Source organism: Pogona vitticeps, chromosome 4 (assembly GCF_051106095.1).
Source record: "Pogona vitticeps strain Pit_001003342236 chromosome 4, PviZW2.1, whole genome shotgun sequence".
NCBI classification, from domain to species: Eukaryota; Metazoa; Chordata; class Lepidosauria; order Squamata; family Agamidae; genus Pogona; species Pogona vitticeps.
Window position 1 is genome coordinate 175671459 of NC_135786.1, and position 23208 is coordinate 175694666.

At 42.1% G+C, this 23208-nt stretch overlaps 1 long non-coding RNA gene across 1 annotated transcript in view; it reads left to right on the plus strand.

Annotated features, from left to right (window-relative positions):
- The first annotated feature begins 2832 nt into the window (after window positions 1–2832).
- Window positions 2833–23208, plus strand: part of LOC144588538 (uncharacterized) — a 132263-nt gene continuing 111887 nt past the window's right edge. Inside the window, exon 1 of the long non-coding RNA XR_013544144.1 lies at window positions 2833–9690. This is a non-coding gene — a long non-coding RNA (uncharacterized LOC144588538). The remainder of the gene's footprint in view (window positions 9691–23208) is intronic.

Sequence of the window (23208 nt, forward strand, 5' to 3'; positions counted from 1 at the left end):
TATTGACCTTTCCTTTCTCCACTGCTTCATCTTTTCCCTTCCTTTCACCCCTGTATCCATGAAGGGGCAGTCCAATGAGAATAAAATCCTAAGTAGGTTGCTGATGTCCACTGACATTCTCTTTCTGCACCATGGAAATCAGCTGTCAAGACAACCATTGGCTGAAATCTTATTCTGTAACTTAAGTTGTGTAAATCTGATGATATCATCATCCATAGTTTGGAAATAAAATGTCCAGTCCACCTGAAAGGTCCCAACTCATGTTGATGGTGATACACGTGTGTGTGTGTGTGTGTGTGTGTGTGTGTGTATTTAAGAAAGATCAAGAGTATGTATCTTTACTAAAATCATTATAATGACTTAATTCATAGATAGCAAAATCAAGAGGCCAACTCCTTTACAGTCTCTCTTCTTCCTTCCTTCCTTCCTTCCTTCCTTCCTTCCTTCCTTCCTTCCTTCCTTCCTTCCTTCCTTCCTTCCTTCCTTCCTTTGGTGACTCAGGTCTTAGCTGTAGACTGTGATGCTCTCTGCCTATAGAAAAGCTTTGTTCAGCTACCTGAAGTGTGAGATTTATTTTTCTATTCAAGACTTTAAAGCTAAACTTTAACTATAACTACAGATACCATCTACTGTTTCACATTTCAGGGTAACTGGTGGGAGGCGGGAATTGTATCAAATTTCTTTTGGATAAATATTGTGTGCTAGCAACTCATTACAAATTTCTTTCCCTATCTTTACAAATGCCAAACAGATTTTGACCAGGTTTCCTCGGCAATGTTCTTTGTGTTCGAAACTGCAGCAGTGCTGATTAGGCCACACTCTTCTGAGGGCGATAAAGTCTCCAGAACAATTTAGTCTGCTTATTTGAAATGCAACCTTTTTGCCTCTAAGGTTAATGCAAAAAAATACTGACTTTTCTCTGATTACCTGAACACTGTTGTTTTTCAGTCCCACTACCTGGACCACTTCACTCTTTTCACTGCATTAGCTGAAGCATCTATCATTTGCTCTAATTAAGCAGATTAGCATTGTAAATGGCACAAACTAATTATCTATAATGGCATCATTACATCTTTGAACTTATTAGTGGAGACTCCAAATATCAAGAGCAAAGCATTGCAAAGAGGGAGGGGGAAAGACCAAGAATGGTGTTTGCAAGGCTAAAACTAATAGATATGAAGGCTGCTATTTTATAAGCTTTTCTGTTCAACATACTTGTACATGCTGGCTTCACACTTTGAGCTCCTGCATGTGGCAGAAAAAAACAAAAACCCAGAGATTTTGTAACCTGCACTACCTACCACATAGTTTATTTGTGATGACATTTACAACAAGGAATCTCACCCACCTCTCTCATAGCTAGGCCTAGGTTCTAAATCAGAGGTAGAAACCATTTTGCTTGCCAGATATCCACTTTCAGCTTAGCTACTTGTAAAGGATTGTGGAGTTCTAAACAAGGGACAAAGTTTCCCTGTCCTTGATTAATGGAGAATCCATGCACTTTGCTGCAGAAACTCCCTCTTTGCATGTTTCTCTGGTTGCAGGAAAAATCACAAACACATTATTATTTCATGCATATTTTTCTTTAACTATTTTACAATTTACAAAACCATTGCAAGGAAGAACATGCATGGTTTGGTGCATGAGGATCTCATGAGGGTATGGGGTATATCTTGAGGAGGACCAACTCCATCTGCATTGTACATGGACATCAGGTGTTAAGGTCAGCAAAGATTATTTGAAGTACGGTGGAAAAGATTCTCACTGTTTTAAAGATTCTCAGTGACATTGGTTGTTTTTCATGTTTTTTCACCTCCTGATTACGAAACAAAGAGTGCCACATGTTTCGGAGGCTTTGCGGTACCTTTTGGAGTGATAAAATATACTCAAACTCACATACATAATAAAATATTTGGAAATTTTCACAGGCAAGGAGATGAATGGTGTGATCTCCTCTCCTTTGCACTCCTACCCGAGAATAAAGAGGTGAGACACAGGTGATGGGGTAAACTAGGGCAACACTTTATTTAGAACCTCAGATAACTTCTTGCCCACAGAAAACCAGTAGCCTGTGGTAGTGTGGAAACAGGTTTGGAGCTGAAGGTCTCAGGGGTCTCCCCAACCTTATATGGGTGAGTCCCATGCCCTGTTGTCTCATGTTCTTTAAGACAGCATGACCCCATCCAGCGAAATATCAAGCCCCCCCCAAGGCCTGTAAGCCCCCTCTCTTTGGCGGCCCTCAACCCAGTGGGGGCCTCGGCTGGACCTTCCTCCTGGCAGTGTAACCTCACAATCTGCAGCGCCTCAAGGTTGGACATGCTATCACTTCCTTTGTGTTCCATGGGCACTCACCAATCCTAGTTCCTTCCACAGTACCCACTGTGTGACCTAAGCAAATACCTTGGCAACCACAACCTGTAACAAAGAATAGCCCTATGCCAATGTAGGATAGGTGAAGAATCCCTGCAACCAACTTGCCAATTCCGGTAACAAGTCAAAAATTCCTATCCGGCCCCCAGCAGGGTTACTAGTCAGACTCACACTTGTTTGAAAGGAGGGTGGGTGGGATGAAAGCCTCAGAAAAAAGGATAAGCATGTGGGGGAGTGTCCTTTTAAGGATGCTCTCCCCTGGTAAGGGATGCAAAATCACATCTTGCAATATTCCTGGGGGGGAATGGCAAAGGAGCTCCGCTCGGCAAGGAGCACTGGCGGAGCCGACTTTCTCTAGAAGATGAGAGAAACAAGGGTTCCCAGCTATAATGACAGGGCATGATGATTCTACACCTATATTGCTGATTGCATTGTGTCAAGGTAAACATAAATAAAATGTGTTATTAGCCCTCAACAATCAGACTAGCAAATAAAGGTTGTGTTTACCTGCCAGTGACCAATAAGAAAATAAATCACACTGAAGTGCAAAATACAGAGGGAAGTTAAAGTGTGTAATGCAGCAGACAGCACATGCGGTGCCAAATAAACAGTGGTAAGGGAGCTGTTCTTCTGAGTACAAGCTAAACATCTGGTCTGATCTTTAATGGAAATCCTTTGCTATACTCTGTTTTGTGGCTCTCCATATATGTGACTAGCCGCCAGAGACACTTTAATCTGCCATGGTGGATAAATGTGCTCTTGTAAAAATGTATTATCCAAACACTGAAACCACATTCCGATTACATTAAATGAAATGTGTATTCTGTGTTTTGTGGGGGTGTTTTAAGTGTGTGGCTGGAAACCTATTACCTACTTAGACCACAATTAACTTCTATAGCATAAATTTCAACTGCAGATTGCCACTGGTTAGGAAGACGGTGCTTGCTTTTCTTATCTCATACTAAGTCACACAACAGGCACTGGTGTCTTAAATGGTAGCAATTCACCACTGAGATGTGTGCTGTTTGAAATGATGCTGGGAGATATAAATAATAAAATTCTGACATGTCTGCATGTATCTCAATGTTGCACTTATCATGTATCGATCCCTATCAATGTCATAATATTTGATAGTTCTTTCAGATCAAAATACTGCCTCTTGCCTCCCCACTCATTTTCCTGTCTTTCTCTAGTGATCAAGATCCTACTGTTATTTTAGTATTCCATTTCACTCAGTCTTTTCCAGCATAATGATGTATACAAGCCTGTGGCCTATGTAAATATGATACCCCATATTCCTGAAGAAGTAGATCATAATCCACAAGAGTTCATGCTAAAATATACCTCTTAGTCTTAATGGTGCCACAAGACTTTGGCTTTTATTTTGTTACACATGCCATTTATTTATTTTATTTATATCCCGCCTATCTAGTTGGTTAAGACCACTCTAGGTGGCTTACAACATAGAAATACACAATGGAAATATATATATAAAATGGATTTACCAAGGACAGGCTTTTCTGTGTCTGGAAGTTGTATCAGAGAATTGACCCAATGGGCCTTCAATTTTCCCTTATGTCAGCATGCATTTTTGTTTTGTTTTGTTAAGATGCTCAAGGACCTTAATTAGGAGGCTCCTGGATTAGAACTAGAGCAGACCCTGATGAATTTTCATGAGATCTGCACATCTAGTGCTGGGAGCCCTCTTGTGTAATGTGCAACACAGTTCTCTATGACTGGAGGTAGAATGAATCCTCTGTGCAAGGGCCAACAGATTTGCTTTCTGCATTTCAGGATCCAGCTTTTAGTCATCTAGGTCAGCCATTTGGCCTTAGAGTGTCAGTGACATTTGGATTTGCTCTATATAGCTCCAACTAGAATTAGAAGAGACATTGGTTGAGTTTGTGAACAACACTTCCTAAACCAGAATAAACAAAAATGCCGTTATACATTAGTATCCACATTTCTCTGAATTTTGCAGTGTAGCTTTCTAATGAAAAAATACACTGAAATGGGTGTATATAAGGGGAAAGTGAACACTGAGGCCATATATTTGAGCAAATAATACGGGAAATTAATTGTATTAGACTGATTGCTTACAAAAACACATACATCTAGATGTAACTGCCCACAAGAGATGTTTTTATTGGAAGAAGAAATGCACATTAAAACTGTATGATCCATTTAAAAAATTGCAAACTGGTGAAGAAATTGAATAGAATGAAATTAAGATCCAAAAAATGTAAAACTACTAGAAAGCAAAATGAAGAGATTCATCCATCTGTAACACAAACAACACTGACATCTTCCCTTTACATAATGAGGAAAATTATGGGACAATGGCCAGAGGAGTTCAATTTAACTGTAGTGTGTAAAGCCAGTGCAGTGCAGTGCAATGGTTAGGCTAGGATTCAGTAGGTGTGAGTTCAAATGCCAACTCTGCCATGAAATACATTCTGACCTTGGGCCAGTTGTATTCTCTAATCCTCGTTAATGTCTCAGAATAGTTGTGAAGATAAAGTAGGAAATAGGGGAGCTAAGGACAGAACACCGAAGTCACTGGAGGAAAGAGAAATCATAAATGGAAAAATAAAATGAAACAGGTGACAGGAAACAGCCACAGTTTAGCCTAAGAACACAAAAGTTGTTTTCTGGAACGATGTAATGCTCAGTTGCTTGCAGTGGCCACGTGCACATTTTGAAATCCTCAAACCCAGGTGGGGTTTTTTGTTTGTTTGTTTGATTTTATTTTTTGGCAGTTAATAACAATGGAGGTGGAAAACAGATGAATAGTTTAGTTTAATGCCTCTTTGCTAATATGATGGCAATATATGCTTCTTATTATTTCCAAAAAATTAGGATTGAACTCAAATGAGTGGGATTCTTCTTTTTTGTCATTTCTTCATATCAACCCCTACTTCTTTCTTTCTTTCTTTCTTTCTTTCTTTCTTTCTTTCTTTCTTTCTTTCTTTCTTTCTTTCTTTCTTTCTTTCTTTCTATTTACCATGTTTCAACTGTCTATTAATTCCTTGCAGAACTCTATATTAGTAGCTTAGTAACCCAGGGATGTAAGCTGTTTCATGTCATAACATACTGCAAGCAGTAGATATATGCACTTCACTGTCTGCAATATTGGCTCTTTCTTCATTTATAGATGTGAACATTGCAAAATGATGAAGCTACAGTTGGCAGTGATTTTAGCTGTAGATACTATATTACAGATGTAATCTCAAGAGAGCACTCCATTCATGCAAATAAAAAACAGCCATTTTGCAACAAAAACAATTTCTTTTTGAGAAGGTTATTAGTTTTGCAGTGAATGGTTGATGACACTTAACTTTCCATTTTTTGGTGAAAAGTGAAGTTTTATGAAAATTCAACACAGTCCTGCTCTTTTAAAAAAATAAAACAGACTTTCTTTTTTTTTGTGCTAAGAGAAAAACAAAGCTTCACACAATTTTCACAAAGCACTTGAACAATTTCAGCTAGTAATGACTCAGAACAACTAGTCTTTATTTAGATTCTTCAAGGGCATGAAGTCAAAAGAGAAACCTATCCTGATGGGTTAACTGAAGGCAGAAAAAAGAGTATGGAAACTCTATATCATAGTGATGTTTGGCATTTGCTTTCCCAGACCTAATGTACAGTTTGCGTTTGTTATTGATTAATAATCATTGCCAAATTTTGCAGCTCCTCTGGTGTCTTCTTTTTAAGCTCTGAAATGTGATTCTTTTCCAGTGCTTCTACCACGGTACTTCCTCCACTATGTAGTATATGTTCTCTCCTCAGCAATCCCCTTCTCTGCTTTGGCTGCTGTTTTCCACCTCCAGTACAGTGGTGCCTCGCAAGACGAAAATTATTCGTTCCACGAGATCTGCCGTCTTGCAAGGTGAGTTTTCCCATTGGATTGCATTGAAATTTAATTAATGCATTCCTATAGAGGAAAAATTTTAAAAAGTCACTTACCAGGTAGGGAGCTGGGGAAGCACTATCGGAGGGCTGGCGGGGGTCCCCTGCAACCATGATTGCCACTTTCAGAGGTCTCCCGGCAGTCCTCCGATGGTGCTGGGCAAGCCTCCCCCAGTATCATTTTTGAACTTCCCGCCCCTTCCCCCTGCCTTTTTCCATTTGGAGGCTTGCTGAGCACCATTGGAGGCAAGCCTCTGAATGGAAAAAGGCAAGGGAAAGGGATGGAAAGTTCAAAAATAGTGCTGGGGAAGTCTTCAGAGGACTGGTGGGGGGTCCCCCGCAACCATGATCACTGCTTTCAGAGGTCCCCCAGCAGTCCTCCAATGGAGCTGGGCACCAGCACCATTTTGGAACTTCCTGCCCTTTTCCTCCGCCCTTTTCCATTTGGAGGCTTGCCAAGCACCACTGGAGGCAGTTGCAGGGGACTCCTTCCAGTCCTCCAATGGTGCTTCCCCAGCTCCCTACCTGGAAAGCGACTTTTAAAAAAAAATCCCATAGGAACAAATTAATTAAATTTCAATGCATTCCTATGGGAAAACATACCTCGCAAGACAAAAATATCTTCGTCTTGCGGGGCACCAAAAAAACTCGCTAGACGCTTTTGCTTAGTTTTGCTTATATCATGCTTTCCAGCATGTTTTACTTATCATATTATCCTCTGCTAATATTATTCCTTGCTTTTGCTATGTGACCTATGAAGAATTTCTGGTATGGGATGATATCTGACATTTAAGATAAGATAGCTTGTAGTGCCAGCTTGTTTTGCAAAGGTAAAAACACATTAAATTAGTATTCCAAATCATGTAGAAGTGAGGGGGAATGGGAGTTGAGATTTTAGTCAGAGTGTGAACTCATAGACCAATTGGCCTCAGACAGGTGAGGAAATTGGGGAGTTACCAGGGGTGTTACAGGTATATAATCTTATGCACAATACTTTTTGGGCAGAGTGAGAGACTGTGATTGGTTTGCTAATTGCCCTCTCTTGCTCTCCGTTGTTGCAACTGCGTCACAATAAAGAATTTAATTTCTCATTTTCACTCCAGACTTGTAGATTTATTTCTACTATAGGTGGATATTTCCATAACACTGCTCCAGTTCATTCACCTTTTCTTCAAACAGTTCTACCAGTTTGCAGTTCCTACATGTGTATGCTGTGTTGTTCTCAGGTACAAATGCAAACACTGCATGCACTTTGCAGGTCACCACCACAGACATGTCTCTTCACTCCATAATCCTTGTTACCTTTTAAACTTTCTTCTGTTTGTCTATGAGTGCCCTTTCCTTATCTTGTCTGTCTTGAAGGATGCAGGGAAGTTACCTAACATATAGCCATATTCAGAAACAAATAATTTCCTTAGCACCCTCTTCTCCTTGGCCTCCTCTGCTGACTCAGCTGTTAAATTCCTGCTAGCTCTTATTTGACAGCTCTAGTGGCTCACTTCTGGGGCCTGTGTCAGTTTTATTCTTCTGCTGTGCTCTGTTAGGAGTCAGCAAGCAGAAAGGCCCTTCCAATAATCACAACTTCTCTCAGCAGTTATCAAGACACACCCCTTCCTCTTAAATTGAGTGCAAGATGCTTCTGAATGAGAAATTCCCAGAGGTTACCTGGTATCAATCTCAGTCATGAAGTTTTAATGGGTAATGATTTTGAGATGCATCTTTCCTTTATCATCCCCCCCTTGTATTATTGTTGTGACTGTCTAATTCTCATCTACCTTTCTACCTATGTCTCCTTGGTGTCCCCTTTTCTTTTGTCTCTTCCTCCAGTAAATCCTTTCCCTACTACTTTTCCCTACTAGCTTGCTCCCACCAAACTCGTGTTAGGTCTCTCTGGTTGCTTGTTCTGGTTGCTTGCTCCCTGGAATCTCTTTCAGTTTTATTCCTCTGCTGGGCTCTGTTAGGAGTCAGTAAACAGAAAGGTAAGTCATTTCATAAGACGAGTCCTCTGCATATTAAGATTAGTTTTGTATGAAGCATTGTGCTGGTTAATTAAGCAGAAGGGTTTGTTGCTACATTATGCAAAGCCTTTGTTGTCTTTATAGAGCTATCTAAAATACTGTCCATGCTATGCTGAATTTTTTTACCCATAATTATTTTGGTTGTTCTTGGTCAATGTGGTAGAAAAGAAATTTCCACTGAAATTAATTTTGGAGGAAGAGAAATGTTAAAGAAATGAGATTCAGGATTCTGGTACTAACTTTCATTATGCAGTGGCTAAGGAGTGTGTGTACATGTTTTGCATTAGATTGTATTATTATTTCTGCAGCAATCAGCATCCTATCCCCCTTTCTACACTTTACTAAAGCACAGAGTGCTGTCCTCTGAAGATGCCAGCCACAGAGACTGGCGAAACGTTAGGAAGAACAACCTTCAGAACATGGCCAAAGAGCCTGAAAAACCCACAACAACTAAGGAAATACATCATAAGGTAGATTCTTCTCCAGATCTTTTCTGATCAGAAAATGTGGACAGCTAGAAAAGCTGCAGAGTGATGATGACATGTGGAACAGAAAAAAAGAAAAAGCCAATTTTACGATAAACTCCAAAATATGTTTTTAAAAATGTAAAAAAGGGTTCAAGAGTGCTCTGTGGATACCTCATTCTTAGGGAAATGAATCTTTTGGAAAACTGGAAGACAAATTATGGCATAGCATTGGTATCATCTTTCTTCATAGACACAAGGCTGCCCTCCCTCACATCAGCTGTGAGGCTTGCAGAGAAAATACTGTGTTTTAAGGATATGCAATAGAAGCAACATGTATCTATAATGACTCCTGAAAAATGTAGCATCTGGACAGGCTGGGGGAGGTGCTGAATGCTGAAGAATGACACATGCAGAGTTCATTTTTTTCCCCAGAATACAGTACATTTTTTTCTGATAAACAGTCTGGGCGTTCATGTTTTATTTCTGCATTCTTAACAACCCATTTTCTTTTAACATACTTGCAGAGCTTCAGCTAGATATTATAAATAGTGTGCCATGCTCTGGTGGATGTTCCTATCTAACTTTTATTTTGTCCGTAGGTGCTTTTAGTTGGCTCAAGCTCCAAAATGCTAGGGAAATTGCAGCTGTTAAAGGGGCATACATGTAATGGATATGAGGTGGTATTCTTTGCTGAGAGTAGCTCTTGGCACTTGATGGCTATCCCTGGCAGAGTAATGGAGTCGTCTAGGCTTTATCGCTTCAGTGGAATGGACACATAGATACAAGTCAAGCCATTGTTCAGCCAAAGCAATGATTCTGCATTGCAAGTACCCAAATGAAAATGAATGCCATTCACCTTCAACAACAGCATTGGATGGGACCTTGAAGATTTTCTGTTCCGACCCCCTGCTCAGTGTAAGATAGCTGTGAGTAAAAGATCCCTCCCTCTTCCTTCTACACATCCTTTACACAGGATTTGGGTTTCTTTTGTAAACCTGATTTTTTTTAAAAAAAAAGTACAATAAGCTAAAGGTTCCTCGTTATGCCTAATGAGCAAATGTGGCAAAAGAGAGTGTATCGGGGAGGAGACAGAATATTTTACATTAAAGTGTATGTTTGGTTTAGGATTCAAGCAATTGGTTTTATAGCAATGCAATTCCACCATGGAAGTACAAGTGGATCTAAGTGCCTCTGCAGATCTTCCTCATGAACCTCCAGAAGTTTGCCTGATTTCCAAGGAGCAGTGAGGAAATGTGGGCTTATGGGCACTCCCCACCATATCCACAGCCCTATACCCTTTCAAACTTTAACACCTGAATAGGGTGATTGCCTTGCATGAATTGTAGCTTTTAAAATGTTACATGTGGATGGATGCCACCAATGAGCATTTGTTTACAGTTTATCATTATCAAAGGCGTGTTTGTGTACTTCCCTCTTTGTGGCATCTTATAGTGCTTTCTTCCTTCTGAAGAGAGCAACAGTTCAGAATTTGAGGATGCCATGATAGTAGCACAGCAGTGTAGGATTGTTTGACTATTACTGTTTGCCTTACAAATGGCAAGACAAAATTAAAAACCGTCCATTCTTACTGTCTGCGCAAAGTGAGGGAAATATAAAAGAAGGCTGCATTGTAGGGGAAGAAGCTAGAGATAATGCAAGTGTTGCTTTTGCTTTTCCTGTGGATATTTTTAAAGCAGTTTTAAAAATGTGTTTGCACAGAGCAGCTGGCAAATGAGCCAAGAAGCTAGGGAACAAAAAGCTACATACCGAGATGTAAATACAGTTATGTGATGCAGGAGTCCCTGAGCCCTTGATTCTAAATGCAGCGGGGGTGCAGAGGAAGTACAGCAATATTTGGCAGGCCTATATTCTAGTAGTTGGAGCCGAAAGTAAATTTGTTTTGCAAAGTAAAAAAAATAGGCTTGGAAGCAGAACAGAAAAGAGAGCACAGGATATGCTTCATAAAGTGCAGTCAATAAACACCGTTATCCAGAGAGGGAAAATTCACTCATCCAAAAGAGAAAGCCTTGCCAGTGGAGCAACATAAACACAACTCTGAGGCATGACAGGAAACCATCATCTAAATTCCAAACTGTGATAGAACACTAAGCCAGGAGAGGGGTGCAAGAGGAATTGAAGTCTCCAGTTTTTACTTTTGATCTCAGCAGTGTATGTTCAAAGCAAAGCGAAACGAAGACAAACAAAACCCTCCTGTATCTCTAATCTTTCTAAATAGAGATGGCCTTGAAACAAACAACGAACCAAAAAAACTCGATGAACCAGGCTGGTTTCTGGTTCGCTTCACAACAAAGTTTGAGGATTCTGTTTTGCCGAAGTAAAACAAAATACTATTTTTTTCTCTCTCTCTCTCTGGTGCTTCATTTGCATCAGCAAAAGGCAGTGCCCACCTGCCTCTTCCCACTGCCCCCATTGCTTCCACCTAGCTGCTGCCACAGCTGCCCCAGAGCCAGCTGGCCCAGCTTCCTATGCACGTATGGCAGTGGAAGTGGAGGTGGCAGGAACAGGTAGCCCGCCCCTTGGCACGAACCATAAAAACAAACCATGAACTTGTTAGTTTTTCCGGGATTCGTGGTGGTTCATGGTTCTGCTGAATCACCACCAACTAGCCAACTAACCTGATCTAGCAGTGGGATTTCCAATATTAAAGGGTTCTCTTCATGTATGCCTAGGCTCCCAAAGGCTTCCTGGCTGCAAAAGGACTCCTCAGGGAGTCACAGAACCTGAAAGGATGGATGAGGCATTTTTAATTTAATGAAATTAAAGGCATCTGTTACTGGTTGTTGACACCATCCAGTCTGCATGGTTTAAAATTATAGAATTTTCAAGAAACCACAGGATTTCAGCCAAAGTGTTCTACCATTTTAGATGTTTTACAATTACTTGGTCTTTACTCATTCTCTTTAGTACCTTTGCACTGCATTAGCATACTGTAATTAATTAACATTTCAAATGGCTCTGACTCTTTAAGTTCCTTAGACATGCACATCCTGTTCCACACCACAACATTGTTTGCGCTTTGTTCTAATTTTTTATATTTATTTTTTAACTACTAGGAATAGGGTAGGGAATACAAAAGGTAAAAAGAAGTGGGAGGAAAGGGAAAAGATTAGAGGATAGGAGAACACAGAGTATACAATCATCCAAACTATTCATATTTCAATAACAAATCCACTTTCTGCTTTTTTCTTTTTTTTAACTATTATTTGCTTATCCTCCAGTTATCAACGTACAGTTATATTTTAGTTTAAACCTAAGTTACTTCAACACTGTGAGGAAACTGAGACCATTTGTAAAATACATCCCACCGTTCAATTTCCTTTTGATTTGGACAGTCATTCCGCACACCTGAGTATCCCTTTCTGTCACTTCTCATATTTTCTCAGTACGCTCCTCTTGTTTCCGTAGCTCTGCTTTCTTCCAATGGATAAGGGTCTCTTCAAATTGGGAGAGGGCGTGATGCACCACCTGCGTCCAGGCTGAATGGTCAGATGTCAAGGTTTCCCATCTGTTGAGGTCTATTCCTAAGGTCTTCAGATCCCACTTGCAGATGTCCTTGTATCGCAGCTGTGGTCTCCCTCTGGGGCGATTTCCCTGCACTAATTCTCCATACAAGAGATCTTTTGGAATCCAACCATCAGCCATTCTCACAACATGCCCAAGCCAACGTAGACGTCACTGTTTCAGTAATGTATACATGCTGAAAATTCCAACTCGATCTAGGACTACTTTATTTGTAACTTTGTCTTGCGAGGTGGTACCAAAAATGTGTTGGAGACAATGCATATGGAACATGTTCGGCTTCCTCTCCTGCCATGCACAAAGGGTCCAGGACTCACTGCAGTACAGGAGTGTGCTCAGGACACAGACTCTATAGACCTGGATCTTGGTATATGCCATCAACTTCTCATTCAGCCATACTCTCTTTGTGAGTCTAGAGAACATGGTAGCTGCTTTCCCAATGCATTTATCCAGCTCGACATCTAGGGAGAGTGTGTCAGAGATTGCTGAGGAAAGGTACACAAAATCATGGGCAACCTCCATTTCTTGTGTGGGGATGGTAATAGAGGGAGGTGAGTCCACACCCTGGCCCATGACTTTTGTTTTCTTCAGGCTGACTGTTAATCCAAAGTCTTGGCAGGCCTTGGTAAAATGATTCATGAGTTGTTGGAGGTCTTTAGCAGAGTGTGCAACAACAGCTGCATCATCGGCAAAGAGGAAGTCCCACATGCATTTCAGCTGGACTTTGGTCTTCCTCTCAATCTAGAGAGATTAAAGAGCTTTCTTTCTGATCTAGTCCTGAGATAGACACTTCCTGCTGCAGTTCCAAAGGCGTGGTTCAGAATGAAAGCAAAAAAGATCCCAAACAGGGTCGGCATGAAGACACAGCCTTGTTTCACTCTGCTTTTTATGTCAAAGGGATCTGATGTTGAACCATCAGAAACTACAGGGCCCTTCATTTCCTCATGAAAGCACCTGTTGATGTTAAAGAATCGACGTGGACGTCCAATCTTGGGAAGTACTATTTTAAAAGTCCATCCCTGCTAACTTTGTCATGGCAAATTGTAGCACAAAAGCAGCAATTATGGTTGGGAGACAGGATGGGGAACAGGTAAGCTGTGTCCCTCCCAATGAACCCACAGTTGCCTGGATGGCTGCTTGACTAGTACTAATGCAGCAGTAATGCAGCAGTAAAACAGCATTTGAGCTGAGTCAGTGTGACAGAAGGAGGTTCATCTTCTTTCTCCTTCCATCAGTAGTTGAAAAATAATCTCTCATCATCCCACTCCAGATCAAAGGCCTTTGTCAGATCTATGAAGGCCACAAAGAGTGTTGTTGTTCTCTACATTTCCCCTGCAGCTGTTGGAGGGAGAATACCATGTCAGTGGTGGGTCTATTAGCTTGGAATCTACACTGTGATTCTGGATAGACTCTGTCTGCAAGCACCTGGAGTCTCTTCAGTACAACACGGGCAAGCAGCTTCCCTACAATTCTGAGAAGAGAGATGCCATGGTAGTTATTGCCCCTGTCTCCTTTGTTCTTACACAATGTGACGATGTTTGCATCCTTCGTGTCCTGTGGTACTCCACCTTCCCTCCAGCAAAGACAAAAGCTCCTTATCTTCTTTCGGCCAAGTATTTTCACTCTAATTTCTTTTTCATCTTAATAGGGTTGTTCATAAATCAAAGGCTTCAACTTACTTTGTTATTATATATTTTAAACACTGTATTTCTTGTTCTCTCCTCGGGTGGGGTTGAGTTGCTCACAGCTCTCTGCCAAAATGGCTCCTTTGATCCCCCATTTCTAGAGCGACCCCAGACTGGGCAGTTCCAGCTTTTCCTGGGAGCTGTTCCTGGGAGCTGCTGGCAGCACCGCGACTCACTTTGTTCTAAAGAGTAGCATTTTGGGGGGAGAAGGGGGAAAAATAGGTAACCCCACCCAGACAATACAGAAGCAGGATAATCAACTTCCTGATTATGCCTTTAATATACAAGAGTAGTACTAGAGTACCACTAAGATTAGATTTAGATATGATTTCCTGTTGGTAAAAAAAATGAGATTATTGTTTCTTCTTGATGTTCTATGCTATCTTGGGAGAAATGATCATATGCCGCAGTCTTTTCAAATTATATACACTATGGTTCACACTGTTTTCAAAAAATAAAAGTGCTTAAAGGAGTTAGGAACAAAATCCTATTCAGATTTTACAGAGGTATAAAACAAAGAGCATGATTTTTTCAGGCAAATGGCCTTAAAAATCCCTGCAGATATTATCTGCTGTGTGCTGAGTTGCACAACTCAGTATGCAACAGATAATGTCTACAGTAATTTCTTAAACTGAGTCAGTTTGCTCCCAAATGTTGTGTCATGTGCGTTATGCTTGCAAACATAACTGGCAGGATTTTGGCCTAAAAATACCAAACCCAATAATTTAAAATAAATCTGTGTTTTTTACTTGATTGGTTATGGCCATGCCCACAGGACAATTCTTTTATAAGCAATCCATTTCATTGCTAAAAAGACACTGTGAAGCTCTGCACACAAAATGGTATATAAATTTTAACTGTCTGTCTGTCTGCCTGCCTGTCTGTCTGTCTATCTATCTATCAAAGCAAGGGAGAAGTTAGGCATTACTGATGATTGTGTAGCATTCATTTTCCTTTTAGAAAAACACATTCATAAACTCCAAAATTATTTTATAATCAAGTTTGTTCAGAACTGGCTTAATGCCTCCTTGTTCCATCAAGTGAAGACATATTCTCTGCTTCCTCTGATCAGCCTGAAGGGTTCTACAAAATCTACTTTCTCTACTAATTAATCTGTATGTGAACAGATGTTTGTTCTCTAACTGAGTTATTAAGTGCTTCATTTTAATACTGATAATATAGCTCAAGGGTTTATTTTCAGGCAAGTAATGTGTCTCATATAACAGGGGATTACTTATATTCCACATTTTATGAATCATATTTCTAAATAAATTTACTAAGCTTGGTCATGGAAGGACCGTTTTGGCCAGTACTGGACAAACTCTGCTGTAGTGGGGAAAACTGTGTGAAAGTGTTGCGTGTATGTGTACTTATAAGCCCCTTTCATATGTTCACGCCTTCTTTTTCCATCTTATTTTAATACTTATCCTTGCTTAATTGGTTCTGATCTTCATACTTCCCTTTTCCCATGTAAAAAGGGGGGCATAACCTTTCATTTTTACACTCCGCAGGCTCCTTTTCCAAGCCTAACAGACTCAATAGAGCATGATTCTATAGGGTACTGATAATGGACTGTGCTTTTTTTTCATCTAGAAAGCTGTATTCCTACATATATTTTGCTATTTTTGCTGCTGTTTCTTTCTGCCAGTTCATGTCCTTTGAATCAAATGCAGGGAAGGTCATGAATTTTCTTATCCTGTCAGCCATTATGGACATTTTGATCTTCATGCCCATTTCCATCTCTTACAAAACAAAAACAAAAAACCCCAAAACAAAACAAATAAAAGAAAACAAAATAACACTTCCAAGACGTTATTCACTGCTCAAAGAAGGTCGTTTTGTGAAACTATATGATACAGTGGTGCCTCAAATAACGATGTTAATTGGTTCAAAAAAAATCGTTATGTGAAAACATTGTTATGTGAAGCACCATTTCCCATAGGAATGCATTGGAAACTGGTTAATCCGTTCCAATAGGAATGGATTATCCGGTTTTCTCCCTCCCCCTGCGGCTTGGATCTGACCCACGGCAGCTACCTCAGCCATGGCTGGACTCCCTAGAGTCCAGCCATGGCTGGGGTAGCTGCTGTGGCTCGGATCCAAGCCGCGGGGGGAGGGTGGTGGCATTGGAATGCCTTTCAGGCATCCTGGGCTTGGATCCCACCCGCTGGCGGACACCCCCCCACCCTGCAGCCGCCGCTTGAAGCCTCCCCGTGTCGCTTTCCCCAGCCGTTCTCGGACTTCCAGGTGTCCGAGAACGGCCGGGGTAGGCGGCGCGGGGAGGCTACTGGCATCAGGGACAGGGTGGGGGGGATCGGGAACGCTTGAAGCCTACCCGCGCTGCTTACCCAGGCCGTTTTTGGACTTCTGGAAGTCCGAGAACGGCCTGGGTAAGCGGCGCGGGTGGGCTTCAAGCCTTCCTGATCCCCCCCACCCTGTCCCCAATGCTTGAAGCCTCCCTGCGCCGCTTTCCCCAGCCATTCTCGGACTTCCAGGTGTCCGAGAACGGCCAGGGTAGGTGGCGCGGGGAGGCTTTAAGCCATGGGGGGAGGATCGGAGGCATGGATGGGCTCTTCGGCAGCCGCCGAGGCTTGGATCCGAGCCTCGGCAGTTGCCGAAGAGCCCGGCCATGCCTTCCACCCTTCCCCCATGGCTGGGATCCAAGCCGTGGGGGGAGGATTGGAGGCATGGATGGCTTCTTCGGCAGCCGCTGAGGCTTGGATCTGAGCCTCGGCAGTTGCCGAAGAGCCCGGCCATGCCTTCCACCCTTCCCCCATGGCTGGGATCCAAGCCGTGGGGGGAGGATTGGAGGCATGGATGGCTTCTTCGGCAGCCGCTGAGGCTTGGATCCGAGCCTCGGCAGTTGCCGAAGAGCCCGGCCATGCCTTCCACCCTTCCCCCACGGCTGGGATCCAAGCCGTGGGGGGAGGATCGGAGGCATGGATGGGTTCTTCAGCAGCTGCTGAGGCTTGGATCCGAGCCTCGGCAGTTGCCGAAGAGCCCAGCCATGCCTCCCACCCTTCCCCCACGGCTGGGATCCAAGCTGTGGGGGGAGGATCGGAGGCATGGATGGGTTCTTCGGCAGCCGCCGAGGCTTGGATCCCAGCCTCGGCAGTTGCCGAAGAGCCCGGCCATGCCTTCCACCCCCCCGCGGCTTGGATCCCACCCGCGGCCGACTACCCCAGGCATGGTCGGACTCCTGACAGTCCAACCATGGCCGGGGAAGCTGACCGCGGGGAAGGGGAATCCCAGCGGTGGCCTCTGAAGGACCCTTCAGAAGGGTCCTTCCGAGGCCACCGCAGGCATTTTCCCCCAGCTGAGCTGCGGGAGTGCTCCTTGGGAGGCTCCCGCTGCTCAGATGGGGGAAAATGGTGCCTATGGGGAAAACATCACAAAGCGATTTTTCCCCATAGACAACATCGGTATGCGATCACTTTTCCGATCGCAAAATCTGCATCGGTATGCGGATTTGTTGTTAAACGGGGCACTCATTATACGAGGCACCACTGTACTCAGTTGTCTTTTTCTTTAGGATGATATTGGTTGTGATTTATTCTGTAAAACGTAAAAGCTCACCTTATGTGTCACTGTAATGTTTATGAATGGATTACACCATTTTTGTTTATGCTGTTGGAAATACCACATTGAATAATTGTGAAAAATTCTGCCACCATAGAAAGAGGCTTTTCTATAAGACTGCTCTACTGCACAATGCAAATATGAATTGCTTAATTGCACAGTTTGTTATTTTTTTGCTTGTTTGTTTGTTTTTTGTTGGTCATCTTGTGCTGTGGATCCAGCCAAATGCTTCTCATGCATCCAAAACATAAAAGTGACATAAAGAAAAGAGACAGATAAATAGTCCTATATAAAGTGGAAGGCAAAGTCCTCAAATATGCATTGTTTAATGGCACAGTTGGACAAAATCCTTCCCAGACCAAGAATCAGAGCTGAATTCTTCCTAGAGTAATGCAAGAACATGATCACTAATCTAGCTAATGAAATTGCCATATGTGGATAGTTAATTTAAGCTCATGGAATAGAGCAGAACAAAGCAAAGAGGGAAATGGCTCTCCTGGGTCTACCTGCTGACTGCCAACCACAGCAACCAACCAGAACTATTGATCCCACCTTAAGACTCCATTTTGGGGTAAACTATTGGCCACAATTCCTGGAGTTACCCCTGGGCTGCCTGGGAGCAAGAGCATGGAAGAAATCAATCATCAGTTTCCACCAAGTCCCCACCTACTGTAATAATGAGCTCTCAGGTAAACTAGGAGGCAGGCTTATCTTTTGTCTCAGGGTGTCATGATAAAAAAATGAGAACCATGGGGTCTTTGGAACCAGGTGGAAAAAATATGCAAACAAAGTGAGGATTGCATTATAAAATTGCATAAAGAGGAACACCTAGCCTTCTACCTAAACAAAATCTGTTCACAGGCTATTTAGCTAAAGGGCTAAATGTTTCTCATTGTGTAACTTGATAGTCAAATTCTGATATTGCTTGCTGTCCCATGATTTTTTTCCATAAAGATGGTTAGGGATGCATTTTCTTACTGGGCTTTTGGAATTCTTCCCAAACTCATTAGTCCCACTGACACAGAATAGATTCTGAAAATACTAAATTTGACAGTATGAAGTTGTTATATAAATTTCAGTTTGTTTGTTTTGCAGTCATCCATCATATTGTTCTTTTTATCCTCCATATATGTTTTACTTCTAAATGTTGTTAAAAGTCTCAATCCAAGTCTAATAATTCTTTGTATGTTGGGTGTCTACTCTCAATAGAACATGAGTGGAGTACTATGAGTCTTCGAATGCTGGGCTCCAACTCAATTCTAGCTCCTATCATCTTTTACCATTAGCCAACCCGAGGCAGCTTGGCCAATGGTAAAAGATGACATGAGCTGGAATTCAAGAGGACTCCCTCTCCTGGAGGAGAATAAGCATGAGTTTAATGATGGAGAAATTTCTTGGTTTCATTTTCTTCCTTCTGGGAGAACATACTGTGGACAGATGAAACAAAATAGAGCTTTTTGGTCAAGGACATCATGGCACTGTTTGCAGAAAAAGAAATGAGCCATTCAAAGAAAAGAACACAACCCCTACAGTCAAACATGGTGGAGATTTAAAAATGTTTTGGGGTTGCTTTGTTGCTTCTGGCACTGGATGCCTTGACTCTGTGAACAGTATCATGAAATCTATTGATTACCAAAGAATTTGGGGGTGCAACATAATGGCCAGTGTCAGAAAGCTGCATGTTCACCAGAAGTCATGGGTCTTCCAGCAGGACAATGACGCAAAACACATTTCAAAAAGCACTCAGAAATGGTTATAAACAAAGCACTGGAAAGTTCTGAAATGGCCAGCAATGAGTCCAGATCTAAATCCCGTAGAACACCTGTGGAGAGAGTTCAAAACAGCAATTGGGAGAAAGCATCCTTCAAATCTGAAGGCCCTGGAGCAGTTTGCAAAAGAAGCGTGGTCCAAAATTCCAGTAGAGGGGTGTAAGAAACTCATTCATGATTACAGGAAGCGATTGATTTCAGTTATTTTTTTCCAAAGGGGGTGCTACCAAATATTAAGTTAAAGGTGCCAATAATTTTGGCCAGTGCATTTTTGGGTTTGTATCAGACTTGTGGGATTGTATCAGATTTGACTTCTCTATTTTTGTGTGTGTTGTTCCAACACAAATCAAAGAAATGAACATGTGAGTACCAAAACATTTGCAATTGCAACAATTTTCTAGAGAAGAGTTGTGTTTTCTGACAGAATTGCAAGGTTGCCAATATTTTTGGCCATGACTGTATATATAATACTGATTGGGGTAGGGGGATAAGGGTGCCTGTTGGTGGGGCCAAAAGCTATCAGCATAAACATTAGTCAAGTCTATTTTCCAACTACAAATGCTGAAGCAGACAAGATTGAAAGCTTTTATGCTTTACATATGGAAGAAACTGATAGCACATCAAAACAAGACATGCTTATAATTATAGGTAACTGAAATGCTGAAGTAGGACACAAAGAAGAACCAAATGTTGTTGGAGAATTTGGCCACGAATTGGAAATGAAGCTGGAGAAAGACTCATAGAGTTCTATTTATCTCAGATGCATGCTTCAAACAGACAACTGTGTACATAGAAATTACCAGATGGCCAGTATAGAAATCAAATAGACCAGGGGTCCCCAACATTTTTCACCCCGTGGACTGGCTGGGGAAGGTGGAGCACCTCCAGCACTCCACGTGACGTGGAGAGGGGGGATTTGCTGCTTGGGTAACAGCCTATCTTCCATATTATTTTACCCAGGCTTCATGCCCTGGAGAGGACACTCCAGCTTCGTGTACAGCGTCAAAACACTAGATGTTGTTCTGAGTCCTCCATACAGAGCACGTTACCATAGTCTCTCGAGACTGAAGGATGCCTATGATGGTGGGCGAATGGTCTTGGAATCCAACCCCTACTCACCCCCCCCCATGTTGGGGAGAAAAATAAGAGAGGTTCTGCCGAGGGGAGGGGAAAACAAGGGACCCCAAGAATGTGGTCTATTGGGGTCCTGAGGCTAGGCTTTAGACTGGCCTATGGTGCATATGGTCGAGAGGGTGCTTGGATGGAGAACATCGCCCCCTATCAGCAAAGGATTCTGCTGAGAAAAGATCTGGACCGGTCAAGTAAGCGTGACAATGGTCTCAGACCTGTTTTGCACTATGGCAGACCCCCTTAAAATTTAGGAAAATTAAAGTGTTAATAAGTTAATAAAGTTGTGGCCCTTGTTAACCCACTTTATTGTGTCTCATTTTGTCATTCCAGGCTTGGTGGGCAAGGTCCTTCCACAATAGCATGCAGCCTAAATGATGGGGCTCTTTGCTCGCCCATCCGGAGAGATGCTGCATGGACTCCTGGGAGGATGGCAGGCAGGGCTAAGGGCAAGCCTTTAAGAAGACTGCCCTTGCCTGTGCAGTCCTCTTTCCCTGCCTTTGGTTGCTTCCCACCTGCCAATCCATGTAGTAAGAATGAGACTAGCTGGTCACTTCGGGGGCGGATGGGAATTTTACACCTGCACTTACATTGTCCTTTGGTTGCAGGTGTTTTTCTCCCATCCCATACTTACACTGGGCATTTTGGGACCTTTAATAATAGAATGTCACTTTAAATAGGGCACAATGGTGGGTAGTACAAAGCAGGATAGGAGCAGGGGAGTTACAGGGGATATACCCAGCAGGAGTTAGACACCTGTCCTCTCAGAATTTGCAGTAACAGAGGTTCTGCTGTGGGGAGGGGGAAACAGGGGACCCCAATGGATGTGGTTCTATTGGAACCCGGAGGCTAGGCTTTAGGCCACCCTACAGTACAGGGACGTGGGACGTGGTGGTGCTGCGGGCTAAACTGCAGGGTCAGAAGACCAGCAGTCATAAGATTGAATCCACACGACGGAGTGAGCTCCTATTGCTTTGTCACAGCTCCTCATCAACCTAGCAGTTCGAAAGCATGCAAATGCGAGTAGATAAATAGGTACCACCTTGGTGGGATGATAAAATGGCGTTCCCTAGTCACGCTGGCCGTGTGCCAATGGAAACTGTCTTTGGACAAGTGCTGGCTCTACGGCTTGAAAAACAGGATGAGCGCCTCCCCCTAGAGTTGGACATGACTGGACTAAAAATGTCAAGAGGAACCTTTACCTTTACCTTACAGTACGTATGGCTGAGAGGGTGCTAGGATGGAGGACAGCTCCCCTTTCGGCACAGGATTCCACTGGGAAAAGGTCTGGACCAATCAAGTAAGATTGACAATGGTCTCAGACCTTTGCAAAGGAAATTTTAAAGGTAAAACTACAAACAATTAGGGAAAACAATTTCAAATATTCTAAATTGTTTTAAAAATAGCTCTTTATAAATGCTTTGGCACATAGTGTTGGTATCCTCACTCTTAAGTCTGAGGAAGTGGATTTGCTCCATAAAAACTCACATTAAAATGTAGCAGTTAATCTTTAAGGTGCCAAAACAACTTTTTCTTCCCTATTTGTTTTTGTTTTGTTTTCTGTTCTTTTTCAAAATGCATATGAAAGTGATTCAGACTTCTTAAAAATACCTGTGTTTGCTTAATGGCGTAAATAATGTACAAGATGAATGTGCAACTGTGGAAATGAGAAAGTTTGTGAAACTGAAATTCATCTATTTTCCCACCTCTACTCCTATGGTATGAGGATAGGTGAGCAATCAAACATAATACAGTGGTGCCTCGCACAACGGGTGCCTCACACAACGATGAATTCACACAACGATGCCTTTTTCTGTTAAATTTGCCGCCTCACACAGCGATGTTTCCTATGGGGGATTTTCACACAACAATGTCTCTTTTTCGTTCCTGTAAAAGTGTCTTACAATGTTTGGAAGCCGTTTTAAATGCTTGCAATGGTTAGCCCACCTCCTGAAACCTATGCAAACTGATTTTGGTGTTGTTCTGACACTTCGTTAATTTATGGTAATTTTTTGTTTTCTCCACTGAAAACCATTGAATGGTCTGTCTAATGGTTTCCAATGGAGAAAACAAAAAATCATCATAAATTAACGAAGTGTCAGAACAACACCAAAATCAGTTTGCTTAGGGTTCAGGAGGTGGGCTAACCAGTGCAAGCATTTAAAGCAGCTTCCAAACATTGTAAGACACTTTTACAGGAGTGAAAAGGGAGATCGGGAAGAGCTTTAAAAGGCAAACGGAGATCAAAGAGCCCTTTCCTGATCTCCCTTTTCGCTCCTGTAAAAGTGTCTTACAATGTTTGGAAGCTGTTTTAAATGCTGCAATGGTTAGCCCACCTCCTGAAACCTATGCAAACTGATTTTGGTGTTGTTCTGCCACTTCGTTAATTTTTGGTGATTTTTTGAATTTTCTCCATTGGAAACCATTAGACAGACCATTCAATAGTTTTCAATGGAGAAAACAAAAAATTACCATAAATTAACGAAGTGTCAGAACAACATCAAATTAAGTTTGCTTAGGTTTCAGGAGGTGGGCTAACCACTGCAAGCATTTAAAACAGCTTCCAAACATTGTAAGACACTTTTACAGGAGTGAAAAAGGACTTCGCAAAGCCATTGAAATGTATTGAGTCGGCTTCAATACATTCCAGTGGAGGAAACATTGTTTCACACAGCGATGTTTCCTATGGGGATTTTCACTCAGTGATGGCAATCCGTTCCAATTGGAACGGATTAACCGGTTT